We start from the raw sequence: 14491 nt of genomic DNA, 5'->3' as shown, positions 1-14491 counted from the left end.
TTGGTACTGTTAGATATTGTTTTATGTTGCAAGGGTTATTTGCTTGGTTTTGATGTTTTCCGAACTATCTTCTTCGTTCTTCCCGATCTTCTGAGTGATTGCTTATCTGTGGTTACTATTTCTTGCTGACGATAGATTGAACAGAGTGTGACGAGTAGAACTATCAAGAGTTATGAGTGTGAATCATCTTCATCAACATTGTAGGCAAGTTCGCACTTTGATCATATCCCTTTCATACCCAGTTTTTATGCATTAGTTTCAACCCTCATACATTGCATGGTTAGGACTTGATAACATGTGGGTATCAGGAAGTAGTTGATGAGGTAGAACCTATTGCCTTGTTACATTCAAACCCTTGGGAGTTACTTCTACGCGTTGCTTATATTGCTATGCTATGCTCGTAGACGTGGTTTGGGTGAGTGAAATCCATGACAGATGTGAGAGTGTTAATTAATGGTTCAACTTAAGGTGGCAACTTAAATACACATCTGGATGGATTGAGGCACCTGGAGTACCCAGTGTTGCCTGTATTTTTTGGAAATCCCGGAGTACCCGTGTGATTTTCCTATGGACCGCCACCCAGGCGCAAAGGGATCATAAGATTATTCATGCTAGAAACTTCCGTGTGCAGCCACAAGCTATTATGGGCTCTAGCATAGTTGAGTAAGTTACGTGAAACTCTTGAAGAGGTGGATTAGCAGGTAGTGGGTTGTAGGTTTGGTATGGTCTGCCCGGAGTAGATAGTTGATGTTCCTGAAAGACTATGTCTCGGTCATCCGTTTGTCAAACACTTTGTAGTGCGAGAAATCCAACAGAGGCGATCGAGTCTTGTGGAGAAAAGTGCGCAAACCTCTGCAGAGTGTACAAACTAATCATGGTTAGCCGTGTCCCCGGTTATGGACATCTTGAGTATCTAGTTCTTGGATTATCATATTGATCTCATCATGTTACTTAAATAATTTGTTGGGTTAATGATTATTATTTTGGGATTGAGTTGGAGGAACCTTCTCAATATTTTTCAACCAACTTTGTAGTTAAATAAAATATATTCCTTTGTAGTAGGGAAAAATTGGCTTTTCACAAAAACATTATAACCATAGAGCCTTTCCACTAGCCAAATATACATGTAGTGATAGCTATTATTCATCATTATCCTATGGTGTGAATTTGCCAGTACATTCAATGTACTGACCCTTTGTGGCTGCAACATATCATGTGGCAGGATTCTTACAACAAGTAAGTGATACGTTAGGGTTACGATTTCTACACTCAACTTTGTCGTTGGTGTTGATGGGAATCCACAACCCTGTTGTTACTTCCGCTATTTGGATTGAGGTAATAGTATTTACGTTATTTTATACATGTGATTTACCTCTGTTATAAATCCTCGAGTATTGTGTGTGTCAGCATACCGATCCATGGATGACACTTAAGCATAGAGACTTGACCGTCTGAGGTCGGGTCACTATAGTGGTCCAGTCGATTCTAGTTAGGGCCTTGAATACAACTTCATCGCTTATAAGGTTGGAGGGGTCAACATCAGGAGCGTAGGTATGCTTACAAATTGGCGGGATAAGATCCTCCACATCATGAGTTACATGATAATCATCATTAGCTTCCTGACTAATTGGTGTAGGAGTCACATGAACAGATTTCTGTGATGAACTACTTTCCAATAAGGGAGCGGGTACAATTACCTCATTCTTAGCAACGAATGTCTTGCCTTCGGATCTGTGATATAAGGTGTACCCAACAGTCTCCTTTGGGTATCCTATGAAGACACATTTCTCCGATTTGGGTTCGAGCTTATCAGGTTGAAGCTTTTTCACATAAGCATCGCAGCCCCAAACTTTAAGAAACGACAACTTGGGTTTCTTGCCAAACCACAGTTCATAAGGTGTCGTCTCAACGGATTTAGATGGTGCCCTATTTAACATGAATGCAGCATAACCCCAAAATGACAGCGGTAAATCAGTAAGAGACATCATAGATCGCACCATATCTAATAAAGTGCGGTTACGGCGTTCAGACACACCATTACGATGTGGTGTTCCGGGTGGCGTGAGTTGTGAAACTATTCTGCATTGTTTCAAACGAAGACCAAACACGTAACTCAAATATTCTCCTCCATGATCAGATCGTAGAAACTTTATTTTCTTGTTACAATGATTTTCCACTTCACTCTGAAATTCTTTGAACTTTTCAAATGTTTCAGACTTATGCTTCATCAAGTAGATATACCCATATCTGCTCAAATCATCTATGAAGGTGAGAAAATAACGATACCCGCCGCGAGCCTCAATATTCATCGGACCACATACATCAATATGTATGATTTCTAATAAATTTGTTGCTCACTCCATTGTTCCGGAGAACGGCATTTTAGTCATATTTCCCATGAGGCATGGTTCGCAAGTACCAAGTGATTCATAATAAAGTAATTCCAAAAGTCCATTAGAATGGAGTTTCTTCATGCGCTTTACACCAATATGACCTAAATGGCAGTGCCACAAATAAGTTGCACTATCATAATCAACTCTGCATCTTTTGGCTTCAATATTATGAATATGTGTGTCACTACTATCGAGATTCAATAAAAATAGACCACTCTTCAAGGGTGCATGACCATAAAAGATATTACTCATATAAATAGAACAACCATTATTCTCCGATTTAAATGAATAACCGTCTCGCATCAAACAAGATCCAGATATAATGTTCATGCTTAACGCTGGCACCAAATAACAATTATTTAGGTCTAAAACTAATCTCGAAGGTAGATGTAGAGGTAGCGTGCCGACTGTGATCATATTGACTTTGGAACCATTTCCCACACGCATTGTCACCTCGTCCTTAGCCAATCTTCGCTTAATCCGTAGTCCCTGTTTTGAGTTGCAAATGTTAGCAACAGAACCAGTATCAAATACCCAGGCACTACTGCGAGCATTAGTAAGGTACACATCAATAACATGTATATCACATATTCCTTTGTTCACCTTGCCATCCTTCTTATCCGCCAAATACTTGGGGCAGTTCCGCTTCCAGTGATCGGTCCCTTTGCAGTAGAAGCACTCAGTCTCAGGCTTAGGTCCAGACTTGGGCTTCTTCACTTGAGCAGCGACTTGCTTGTCGTTCTTCTTGAAATTCCCCTTCTTCCATTTACCCTTTTTCTTGAAACTGGTGGTCTTGTTGACCATCAACACTTGATGCTCTTTCTTGATTTCTACCTCCGTAGCCTTTAGCATTGCGAAGAGCTCGGAATTGTCTTATCCATCCCTTGCATGTTATAGTTCATCACGAAGCTCTTGTAGCTTGGTGGGAGTGATTGAAGAATTCTGTCAATGACACTATCATCAGGAAGATTAACTCCCAGTTGAATCAAGTGATTATTATACCCAGAAATTTTGAGTATATGTTCACTGACAGACCTATTCTCCTCCATCTTGCAGCTATAGAACTTATTGGAGACTTCATATCTCTCAATTCAGGCATTTGCTTGAAATATTAACTTCAACTCCTGGAACATCTCATATGCTCCATGACCTTCAAACCGTCGTTGAAGTCCCGGTTCTAAGCAGTAAAGCATGGCACACTGAACTATCGAGTAGTCATCAGCTTTGCTCTGCCAGGCGTTCATAACATCTGTTGTTGCACCTGCAGCGGGTTTGGCACCTAGCAGTGCTTCCAGGACGTAATTCTTCTATGCAGCAACGAGGATAATCCTCAAGTTATGGACCCAGTCCGTGTAGGTTCTACCATCATCTTTCAACTTAGCTTTCTCTAGAAACACTTTAAAATTCAACGGAACAACAGCACGGTCCATCTATCTACAACAACATAGACATGCAAAATACTATCAGATACTAAGTTCATGATAAATCTAAAGTTCAATTGATCATATTACTTAAGAACTCCCACTTAGATAGACATCCCTCTAATCATCTAAGTGATCACGTGATCCAAATCAACTAAACCATGTCCGATCATCACGTGAGATGGAGTAGTTTTCAATGGTGAACATCACTATGTTGATCATATCTACTATATTATTCATGCTCGACCTTTTGGTCACAGTGTTCCGAGGCCATATCTACATATGCTAGGCTCGTCAAGTTTAACCTGAGTATTCTGCGTGTGCAAAACTGGCTTGCACCCGTTGTATGTGAATGTAGAGCTTATCACACCCGATCATCACGTGGTGTCTCGGCATAACGAACTATCGCAACGGTGCATACTCAGGGAGAACACTTGTACCTTGAAATTTAGTGAGAGATCATCTTATAATGCTACCATCGAACTAAGCAAATAAGATGCATAAAGGATAAACATCACATGTAATCAATATAAGTGATATGATATGGCCATCATCATCTTGTGCCTTTGATCTCCAGCTCCAAAGCACCGTCATGATCACCATCATCACTGGCTTGACACCTTCATCTCCATCGAAGCAACGTTGTCGTCTCGCCAACTATTGCTTCTACGACTATCGCTATCGCTTAGTGATAGAGTAAAGCAATTACATGGCGATTGCATTTCATACAATAAAGCAACAACCATATGGCTCCTACCAGTTGCCGATAACTCTGTTACAAAACATGATCATCTCATACAATAAAATTTAGAACCATGTCTTGACCATATCACATCACAACATGCCCTGCAAAAACAAGTTAGACGTCCTCTACTTTGTTGTTGCAAGTTTTACATGGCTGCTACGGGCTGAGCAAGAACCATTCTTACCTACGCATCAAAACCACAACGATTTTTCGTCAAGTATGTGCTGTTTTAACCTTCAACAAGGACCGGGCATAGGACACCCGATTCAACTAAAGTTGGAGAAATTGACACCCGCCAGCCACCTGTGTGCGAAGCACGTCGGTAGAACCAGTCTCATGTAAGCGTACGCGTAATGTCGGTCCAGACCGCTTCTTCCAACAATACCGCCGAATCAAAGTATGACATGCTGTAAGCAGTATGACTATTATCGCCCACAACTCACTTGTGTTTTAGTCATGCATATAACATCTACGCATAAACCTGGCTCGGATGCCATTGTTGGGAAACGTAGTAATTTCAAAAATTTCCTACGCACATGCAAGATCATGGTGTTGCATAGCAACGAGAGGGGAGAGTGTTGTCCACGTACCCTCGTAGACCGAAAGAGGAAGCATTATGACAACGTGGTTGATGTAGTCGTACGTCTTCACGATCCGACTGATCCTAGTACCGAAAGTATGACACCTCCACGATTTGCACAATTTTAGCTTGGTGACGTCCCACGAACTCTTGATCCAGCTGAGTGTCGAGGGAGAGCTTCGTTAGCACGACGGCGTGATGATGGTGATGATGAAGCTACCGACGCAGGGCTTCACCTAAGCACTGCAACGATATGACCGAGGTGGATTATGGTGCAGGGGCACCGCACATGGCTAAGACAATGTCTGTTGTTGTGTTCTAGGGTGCCCTTCCCCCCGTATATAAAGGAGAAAGGGGGGAGGTCGGTCGGCCCTTGGGCACGCCAAGGAGGGGAGGAGTCCTCCTCCTAGTAGGAGTAGGACTCCCCCTTTCCTAGTCCTACTAGGAGGGGGAAGGGAAAGGAAGGAGAGGGAAATAGGGGGCGCCGCCCCCCTCCTTCACCAATTCGGACTCCTCAAGGGGGGTGCACGGCCAGCCCTATGGCCCCCTCCTCTCTCTCACACACACCAGGCCCATGTTGGCCCATTAGTTCCCCCGGGGGTTCCGATAACCCCCCGGCACTCCGATAATTAACTGGTGACCCCCGGAACTCATATGGTGTCCGAATATAGTCATCCAATATATCAATCTTTATGTCTTGACCATTTCGATACTCCTCGTCATGTCCATGATCACATCCGGGACTCCGAACTACACGGTACATCAAAACACATAAACTCATAATAAACCGATCGTCACCGAACGTTAAGCGTGCGGACCCTATGGGTTCGAGAACTATGTAGACATGAACGAGACACGTTTCCGGTCAATAACCAATAGCAGAACCTGGATGTTCATATTGGCTCCCACATATTCTACGAAGGTATTTATCGGTCAAACCGCATAACAACATACGTTGTTCCCTTTGTCATTGGTATGTTACTTGCCTGGGATTCAATCGTCGGTATATCAATAACTAGTTCAATATTGTTACCGGCAAGTCTCTTTACTTGTTCCGTAATGCATCATCCCGCAACTAACTCATTAATCACATTGCTTGCAAGGCTTATAGTGATGTGCATTACCGAGAGGGCCCAGAGATACCTCTCCGACAATCGGAGTGACAAATCCTCGATCTATGCCAACTCAACAAGTACCATCAAAGACACCTATAGAGCACCTTTATAATCACCAGTTACGTTGTGACGTTTGGTAGCACACTAAGTGTTCCTCCGGTATTTGGGAGTTGCATAATCTCATAGTCATAGGAACATGTATAAGTCATGAAGAAAGCAATAGCAATATACTAAATGATCAAGTGCTAAGCTAATGGAATGGGTCAAGTCAATCACAGCATTCTCTAATGAAGTGATCCCGTTAATCAAATGACAACTCATGTCTACGGCTAGGAAACTTAACCATCTTTGATTCAACGAGCTAGTCAAATAGAGGCATACTAGTGACACTCTGTTTGTCTATGTATTCACACATGTAATAAGTTTCCGGTTAATACAATTCTAGCATGAATAACAAACATTTATCATGATATAAGGAAATATAAATAACAACTTTATTATTGCCTCTAGGGCATATTTCCTTCACTTATCATCCCCAATCCCAAGGCCAAGTCGAGCGACTCAATCCAATTCTTGAGGACATGCTTCGGGCTTGTGTAATCTCTTTCGGCAAGAAATGGGAAGAATCTCTCCCTTATGCGGAGTTCTCTTATAACAACAGTTATCAAGCCAGCTTGAAAATGGCACCCTTCGAAGTTCTATATGGACGTAAGTGCCGAACCCCTCTGAATTGGTCAGAAACTGGGGAACAGACACTGATTGGTCCAGACATTATTCAACAAGCTGAAGAGCAGGTTCGCATTGTCCGGGATAATCTCAAGGCGGTCCAGTCCCGTCAGAAGAGCAATTATGATCGTAAACACTAGGGGTTCAACTTATCAACCTGGTGAACAAGCTTATCTATGTGTCACTCCTTTGAGAGGCACTCATCAATTTGGAGTCAAGGGCAAGCTAGCTCCATGCTACGTTGGTCCTTTCCGTATTCTCGCCCGTCGTGGACTGGTGGCTTATCAACTAGAGTTGCCACCCCAGTTCCCTCATGTCCATGACATCTTCCACGTGTCGCAACTTCGTCGATGCTTCAAGGATCCGGAACGTGAAGTGGTTCCGGAATTGATTGAAGTGCAAGATGATCTCACTTATAAAGAGCATCCGATCCGCATTCTTGAAGAACCCGAACGTCGAACCCGCCAGAAAGTTACCAAGTTCCTCAAGGTGCAATGGTCAAATCATACTAAAGATTAATCCACTTGGGAATGTGAGGATAACCTCCGTGCTAAATACCCACATCTTTCCCTTCTACCTCTTAATTCTCGGGACGAGAATTTCTTTTAGAGGAGGAGAGTTGTAACACCCATGTGTAATGATGCTACATTAACTCTTGGAGTTAAGTTAATCATTTTTCTAAACAAGTGTTTGGTCATTCTTGGTTCCCTCTCATTTCAAATTCTAGTTGAATTCAATTTCAAATTCTGAGTGAAAATTTAAAATTTTCTCAAACATGAAAACTAAAATGTTCATCATGTGCCAAATAATCCATAACTAATATTGGTAGTGAACCAACATTTTTGCAAAATGTTTAAGTGACCTAAACTACTTAAAATAGTGACCTAAGCGATAAATTAAATGCCTTTTTAATTTTTAATTTTTTTGGCTAATGGCATAATTTTGCAAAGTCATTAGTGGTTAAAAGAAAATGTGAAAGCCGCTGAAAAAAAGAAAAAGAAAAGGAAAGGAAAGAAGAAGGGGTGGGAGAGCCCCTGGCCTCCCCTCGGGCTTCGGCCCATTCCAGCAGGCCGCTCCACCTACCTCACCCCGGTCGCCGCCCGACCACCCTCTGGCAACGCCGCGGGTGGATAAGAGCCCCCCTCCGGCTCCTCGAGTCCTCCCACACCTACCTCCACCCACTCCCCTCTCCATCTCGGCCACTCTCTCCCTCGCTCTCTAGATCCCCTTCCCCCCTTGTTCGACACAATTACCGACATTCTCCGTCGTCCACGCAACCACTGCGCCCCATTCGTCTCTCTGTCTTGTCCTCTGGGCTCGCCGACGTCGACCACTTCTTCCTCAACCACGTACGAGGCACGAGGAGCCCTAGATCGCCGGCAAGCCGTCTTCTTCCTCATCGGATCCCGACGCACCGCCGCCGCCGATCCGCTCCGCTCTGCTGCTCCTAAACTACTAAGGGCCATCGGCGTGCTGCTCGGTGAGCTCCTCCAGCACCTGCTCCTCTCCGTTAGGTTTCTCACACGTCGTAGCTAGCTGTCGCCGCGTCCGTGCTCTGCTCGCTGCCGACGAGCTAGTGGCCATCGATGTGGTCAACATCACTGCCGCCTGAGGCCATCGTCGAGCTCCTGGTGCTCCCAGGAGCCCAACAGGCCCGAGCACGTGCCTCTCCTTGCCTCCTAGAGTAGTTTCCATTGAGGTCCCGTATGCGCGGCCGTCGTAGCTCATCGCCGGTCCTGTTTCCGACGACCATTTGGTCCGGCGCCGCCACCAAACACTCGGAGCACTGTGGCCATTCAAACGCACGTTACCGCGTGTGATTTGGTGCTCCGTAGAGCGAATCCGATGCATTCCAGCGATGCACCGCCGCATTTTGGGTCGTCGGAGTTATCTCCGGCACCGTTGCTGACGTGGCATGACAAGTGGGCCCCCTGAGACACTGACGCTAGGCCCCATGAGTCCCTGTTGACTGGCTTGACCAGTCAATGTGCTGACTGGGCGTCTCTGTGATGCTGACGTGCGGGTCCCGCCGCTTAATCCTCTAATTAAACGTTTTAATAATTAAAACTAAATAGTTTAGGTAATTAGTCTATGACAGGTGGGGCCTACCTGCTAAATAACTGTTTAGTTAGTTTTAAAACTTTGTTAGCTCTCTTTCCATGACATGTGGGTCCCACTGGACCCATAGATCAGGCTTGAGCTGGTCAGCGACTCTGTTTACTACTGACATCATCCCCACGCAATGCTGACGTCATATTCCTTTTATGTTAATTTTGTAATTTAAATAATTTCGGAAAACTATTAAAACTTTAGAAAATCATAGATAATAAACCGTAACTCGGATGAATCTACATGAAAGTTGCTCAGAAAAATCCATCGAATCCGAATACGCAGTCCATTCATCTATCACATGCTCCTAGCATGGTGAACATGGAAGCGTCCCCTCTCTTTCTTCTGTCCGGAATCCGTCTAACGTCGGGAAATCATCCTCGGATGTTTTCCCCCTCCGTCTACAACGTGTAGCACTACATTAGAATACCCTAGCTGTGCATATAATAATGTCATGCTTAGTGATGCATATGTTTGCTCTGTATTTACTGTTTCTTCCCCCTCTTCTCTTCGGTAGACCCCGAGACTGATGTTGCCCCTGTGATCGACTACGTCACCGATGACCCTTCTTCCTTCTCAAGCTTCCAAGCAAGCAAACCCCCCTTGAGCATTCTGATATCGCCCATTTCTTTCCCTCTCATGCTTGCATTAAAACTGCTACTGCTTTTTGTATGATCCTATTCTGATGCATAGCCTATTTTTTGTTACCTGCTTTCATACCTTACCTGCTTATTCCAAACTACTTAGTATAGGTTGGTTAGAGATCCATCAGTGACCCCCACCTTGTCCCAGTTGCCCCGCTTTATGTTCCATGACTCGATAAACGTGATCGACGTCCAATCCCTGACATCACACATCACCCCCTTAGTTGAACGACTCTGCAGAGTTACTATCGAGGGCCGAGGGTGATACCTCATCAACACTTTTGATGTTAACCCTGTAGTGTAGCTATTGGGTCATGGTCATCGAGGGTGATTCCTCCTTGACCACTCCCAATAATGACTCTGCCGTGCGATCCCTCAAGTGTGGACGAACGAGGGTGATTCCTCCAAGTACACCTTGATGCTTACATCGAATGGGAATCCATCGAGGGTGATTCCTCAGTTTTCCTCCTTGCCGTTTCAGACACACGGTTACTTTGACTTACCATAGAACCATGATGACATCGGGTCGGCCCCTAGGGGTACCCGCGGGTGATGTGAAGTCGGGTTGATCTGGAGGATACCCGCAAGTTTTCCACGCGGCGCGGCCGGGCATTCTTAGCCCGTGCCGCAAGTCCGTGAGACGGGGCGATGGGACCACATATCATGGATCATTAATCGTTACCGCACTACCAAGAAACTAACGGTTTGGTGATCCGAGTAGGCCTCTGGCCTTTTTCACACGAACCACCACACGGGAATAAGTATGGGCACTCTGCGTCATATGTATCAGCCGTTAGCTCAACGGACGTCGGCGATGGAGCGGTGCGCGCCGGGTTGGACTGCGTAAGCACCTGCCTTTTTAAGGAGGTAGCTAGGTCTGCTCACCGAGCGCGTTCGCAACGTGCAGGAATGGAAAGGGCGATGGGCCCAAGAACCCTAGGCGCTTAGGGTGTAGACCGGCGTGCTGGCCTCTCTGGTGAGCCTAGGTAGGACTACGATATGTTGATCAACCGAGGGCGGTCATGAGCTGATGGTGTGCCCGGCCGGAGTTGATCGAGCGTGTTGGGTAAGTTGGTGCACCCCTGCAGGGAGGAATTCTATCTATTCGAATAGTCGGGTCCACGATAACGGACGCCCGTGAGTCCCTGATCTTGATCGTACACATTTGCGTGTATGATTATTGTACGGTTGAATCTGGGGTGTCACACATATTACTTAAGAACTCCCACTTAGATAGACATCCCTCCAGTCATCTTAATCATCACGCGATCCATATCAACTAAACCTTTTCCAATCATCACGTGAGATGGCGTAGTTTTCAATGGTGAACATCTCTATGTTGATCATATCTACTGTATGATTCACGTTCGACCTTTCGGTCTCAGAGTTCCGAGGCCATGTATGTACATGCTAGGCTCGTCAAGTTTAACCTGAGTATTCTGCACGTGCTAAACTGTCTTGCACCCATTGTATGTGAACGTGGAGCTTATCACACCCGATCATCATGTGGTGTCTCGGCACGACGAATTGTTGCAACGGTGCATACTCAGGGAGAATACTTCTACTGTGAAAATTAGTGAGGGATCATCTTATAATGCTACCATCGTACTAAGCAAAATAAGATTCATAAAAGGTAAACATCACACGGAATCAAAATATGTGACATGATATGGCCATCATCATCTTGTGCCTTTGACCCCCATCTCCAAAGCACCGTCGTGATCTCCATCGTCACCGGCTTGACACCTTGATCTCCATCGTAGCGTCATGGTCGTCTCGCCAACTATTGCTTCTACAACTATCGCTAACGCATAGTGATAAAGTAAAGCAATTACACGGCGATTGCATTTCATACAATAACGTGACAACCATAAGGCTCCTGCCAGTTGCCGATAACTTTTACAAAACATGATCATCTCATACAACAACGTATATCACATCATGTCTTGACTATATCACATCACAACATGCCCTGCAAAAACAAATTAGACGTCCTCTACTTTGTTGTTGCAAGTTTTACGTGGCTGCTACAGGCTTCTAGTAAGAACTATTTTTACCTACGCATCAAAACCACAACGATGTTTCGTCAAGTTTGTTGTTTTAACCTTTAACAAGGACCGGCCGTAGTCAAATTCGATTCAACTAAAGTTGGAGAAACAGACACCAGTCATCCACCTTTATGCAAAACAAGTTGCATGTCTGTCAGTGGAACCGGTCTCATGAACGTGGTCATGTAAGGTTGGTTGGGGCCGCTTCATCCAACAATACCGCCGAATCAAAATAAGATGTTGCTGGTAAGCAGTATGACTATCATCGCCCACAACTCTTTGTGTTCTACTCATGCATATCATCTACGCATAGACCTGGCTCGGATGCCACTGTTGGGGAACGTAGCATGCAATTTCAAAAAAATTCCTACGATCACGCAAGATCTATCTAGGAGATGCATAGCAACGAGAGGGGGAGAGTGTGTTGATATGTCTCCAACATATCTATAACTTTTGATTGTTCCATGCTATTATATTATCTGCTTTGGATGTTTAATGGGCTTTATTATGCACTTCTATATTATTTTTGGGACTAACCTATTAACTGAAGGTCCAGTGCAAATTGCTGTTTTCTTGCCTATTTAGTGTTTTGCAGAAATGTAATATCAAACGGAATCCAAACGGAATGAATCCTTCGCGAGGATAATTTTTGGAACAAACTGATCCAGGAGACTTGGAGTGGACGTCAAGGAAGCAGCGAGGCGGCCACGAGGTAGAGCGCGCGCCCAGAGGGCCAGGCGCGCCCCCATCCTCATGGGCCCCTCGCAGCTCCACTGACCTACTTCTTTCGCCTATATATACTCATATACCCTGAAAACATCCAAGAGCACCACGAAACCCTATTTACACCACCGCAACCTTCTGTACCCGTGGGATCCCATCTTGGGGCCTTTTCCGGCGCTCCGCCGGAGGGGGGAATCGATCACGGAGGGCTTCTACATCAACACCATTGCCTCTCCGATGATGTGTGAGTAGTTTACCACAGACCTTCGGGTCCATAGTTATTAGCTAGATGGCTTCTTCTCTCTCTTTGGATCTCAATACAAAGTTCTCCTCGATTCTCTTGGAGATCTATTCGATGTAATTCTTTTTGCGGTGTGTTTGTCGAGATCTGATGAATTGTGGGTTCATGATCAAGATTGTCTATGAACACTATTTGATTCTTCTCTGAATTCTTATATGCATGATTTAATATCTTTGCAAGTCTCTTCGAATTATCAGTTTGGTTTGGCCTACTAGATTGATCTTTCTTGCAATGGGGGAAGTGCTTAGCTTTGGGTTCAATCTTGCGGTGCTCGATCCTAGTGACAGAAAGGGAACGACATGTATTGTATTGTTGCCATCGAGGATAAAAAATTGGGGTCTAAATCATATTGCTTGAGTTTATCCCTCTACATCATGTCATCTTGCCTAATGTGTTACTCTGTTCTTATGAACTTAATACTCTAGATGCATGTTGGATAGCGGTTGATGTGTGGATTAATAGTAGTAGATGCTGAATCGTTTCGGTCTACTTGTCAAGGATGTGATGCCTATATACATGATTATGCCTAGATATTCTCATAACTATTCGCTTTTCTATCAATTGCTCGATAGTAATTTGTTCACCCACCATAGATTATGCTATCTTGAGAGAAGCCACTAGTGAAATCTATGCCCCCCGGGTCTATTCTCCATTATATTATTCTCCCGCCAACGTGCCAATTTCAGTCGCCGTTTATTTTGCAATCTTTACTTTTCAATCTATACAACAAAAATACCAAAAATATTTATCTTATTATCTTTATCATATCTCACTTTTGCAAGTGGCCATGGAGGGACTGATAACCACTCTATCGCGTTGGTTGCAAGGTTCTTGATTGTTTGTGCAGGTACGAGTGACTTACGTGTAGTCTCCTACTGGACTGATACCTTGGTTCTCAAAAATTGAAGGAAATACTTACGCTACTTTGCTGCATCACCCTTTCCTCTTCAAGGGAAAACCAATGCATGCTCAAGATATAGCAAGAAGGATTTCTGGCGCCGGTGCCGAGGAGATCTACGCACAAGTCAAGACATACCAAGTACCCATCACAAACTCTTCTCCCTCGCATTACATTATTTGTCATTTGCCTCTTGTTTTCCTCTCCCCCACTTCACCTTTTTCGTTTTATTCGCCCATTTTCCATTTTATTCGCCCTTCTTTTTCCGCTCGTCTCTTTCTGCTTGCTTCTTGTGTGTCCGTGTGTTAGATCATTTGTTTCGACGTCATGGCTAGTCCTTCTATCATTGTTAGTACTCCCGATCATGAATTTCTTAATTTTAAACAAAGGGATGGAGAAAATCTAAAAGATGCTTGGCATAGAATTTGCAATGCTCAGAATAGATCTACTAAGAAGCAATCTACTTCCGTTCTTCTTCGCAATTTTTATGTAGGCATCACTCCTTGGAACAGATATATTCTTGATACCATCACCGGAGGGAATTTCTTGGGTAGCCATACTTTTCTTTCTTATAATGCTATGTTAGATTTCTTTGGCCCACCACCTCTTTTGGTTAATGGAACTATTTTAACTTTGGAACATGTGATGCAAAGGCTTGAAATTATTGAAAATAAAGTCACCACTGTAGAGTTGATTGAAAATTTGGATAAAAATATCCACAACCAAATTACCCAATACGGATCTAAGGTAGGAGTTACTCTTAAATTTTTTAAAGAAAAGGAACCCAT

Source organism: Triticum dicoccoides, chromosome 4A (genome assembly GCF_002162155.2).
Source record: "Triticum dicoccoides isolate Atlit2015 ecotype Zavitan chromosome 4A, WEW_v2.0, whole genome shotgun sequence".
Taxonomy (NCBI): domain Eukaryota; kingdom Viridiplantae; phylum Streptophyta; class Magnoliopsida; order Poales; family Poaceae; genus Triticum; species Triticum dicoccoides.
The sequence above is the reverse complement of the archived record's forward strand: the minus strand, read 5'-3'. Positions refer to the sequence as shown.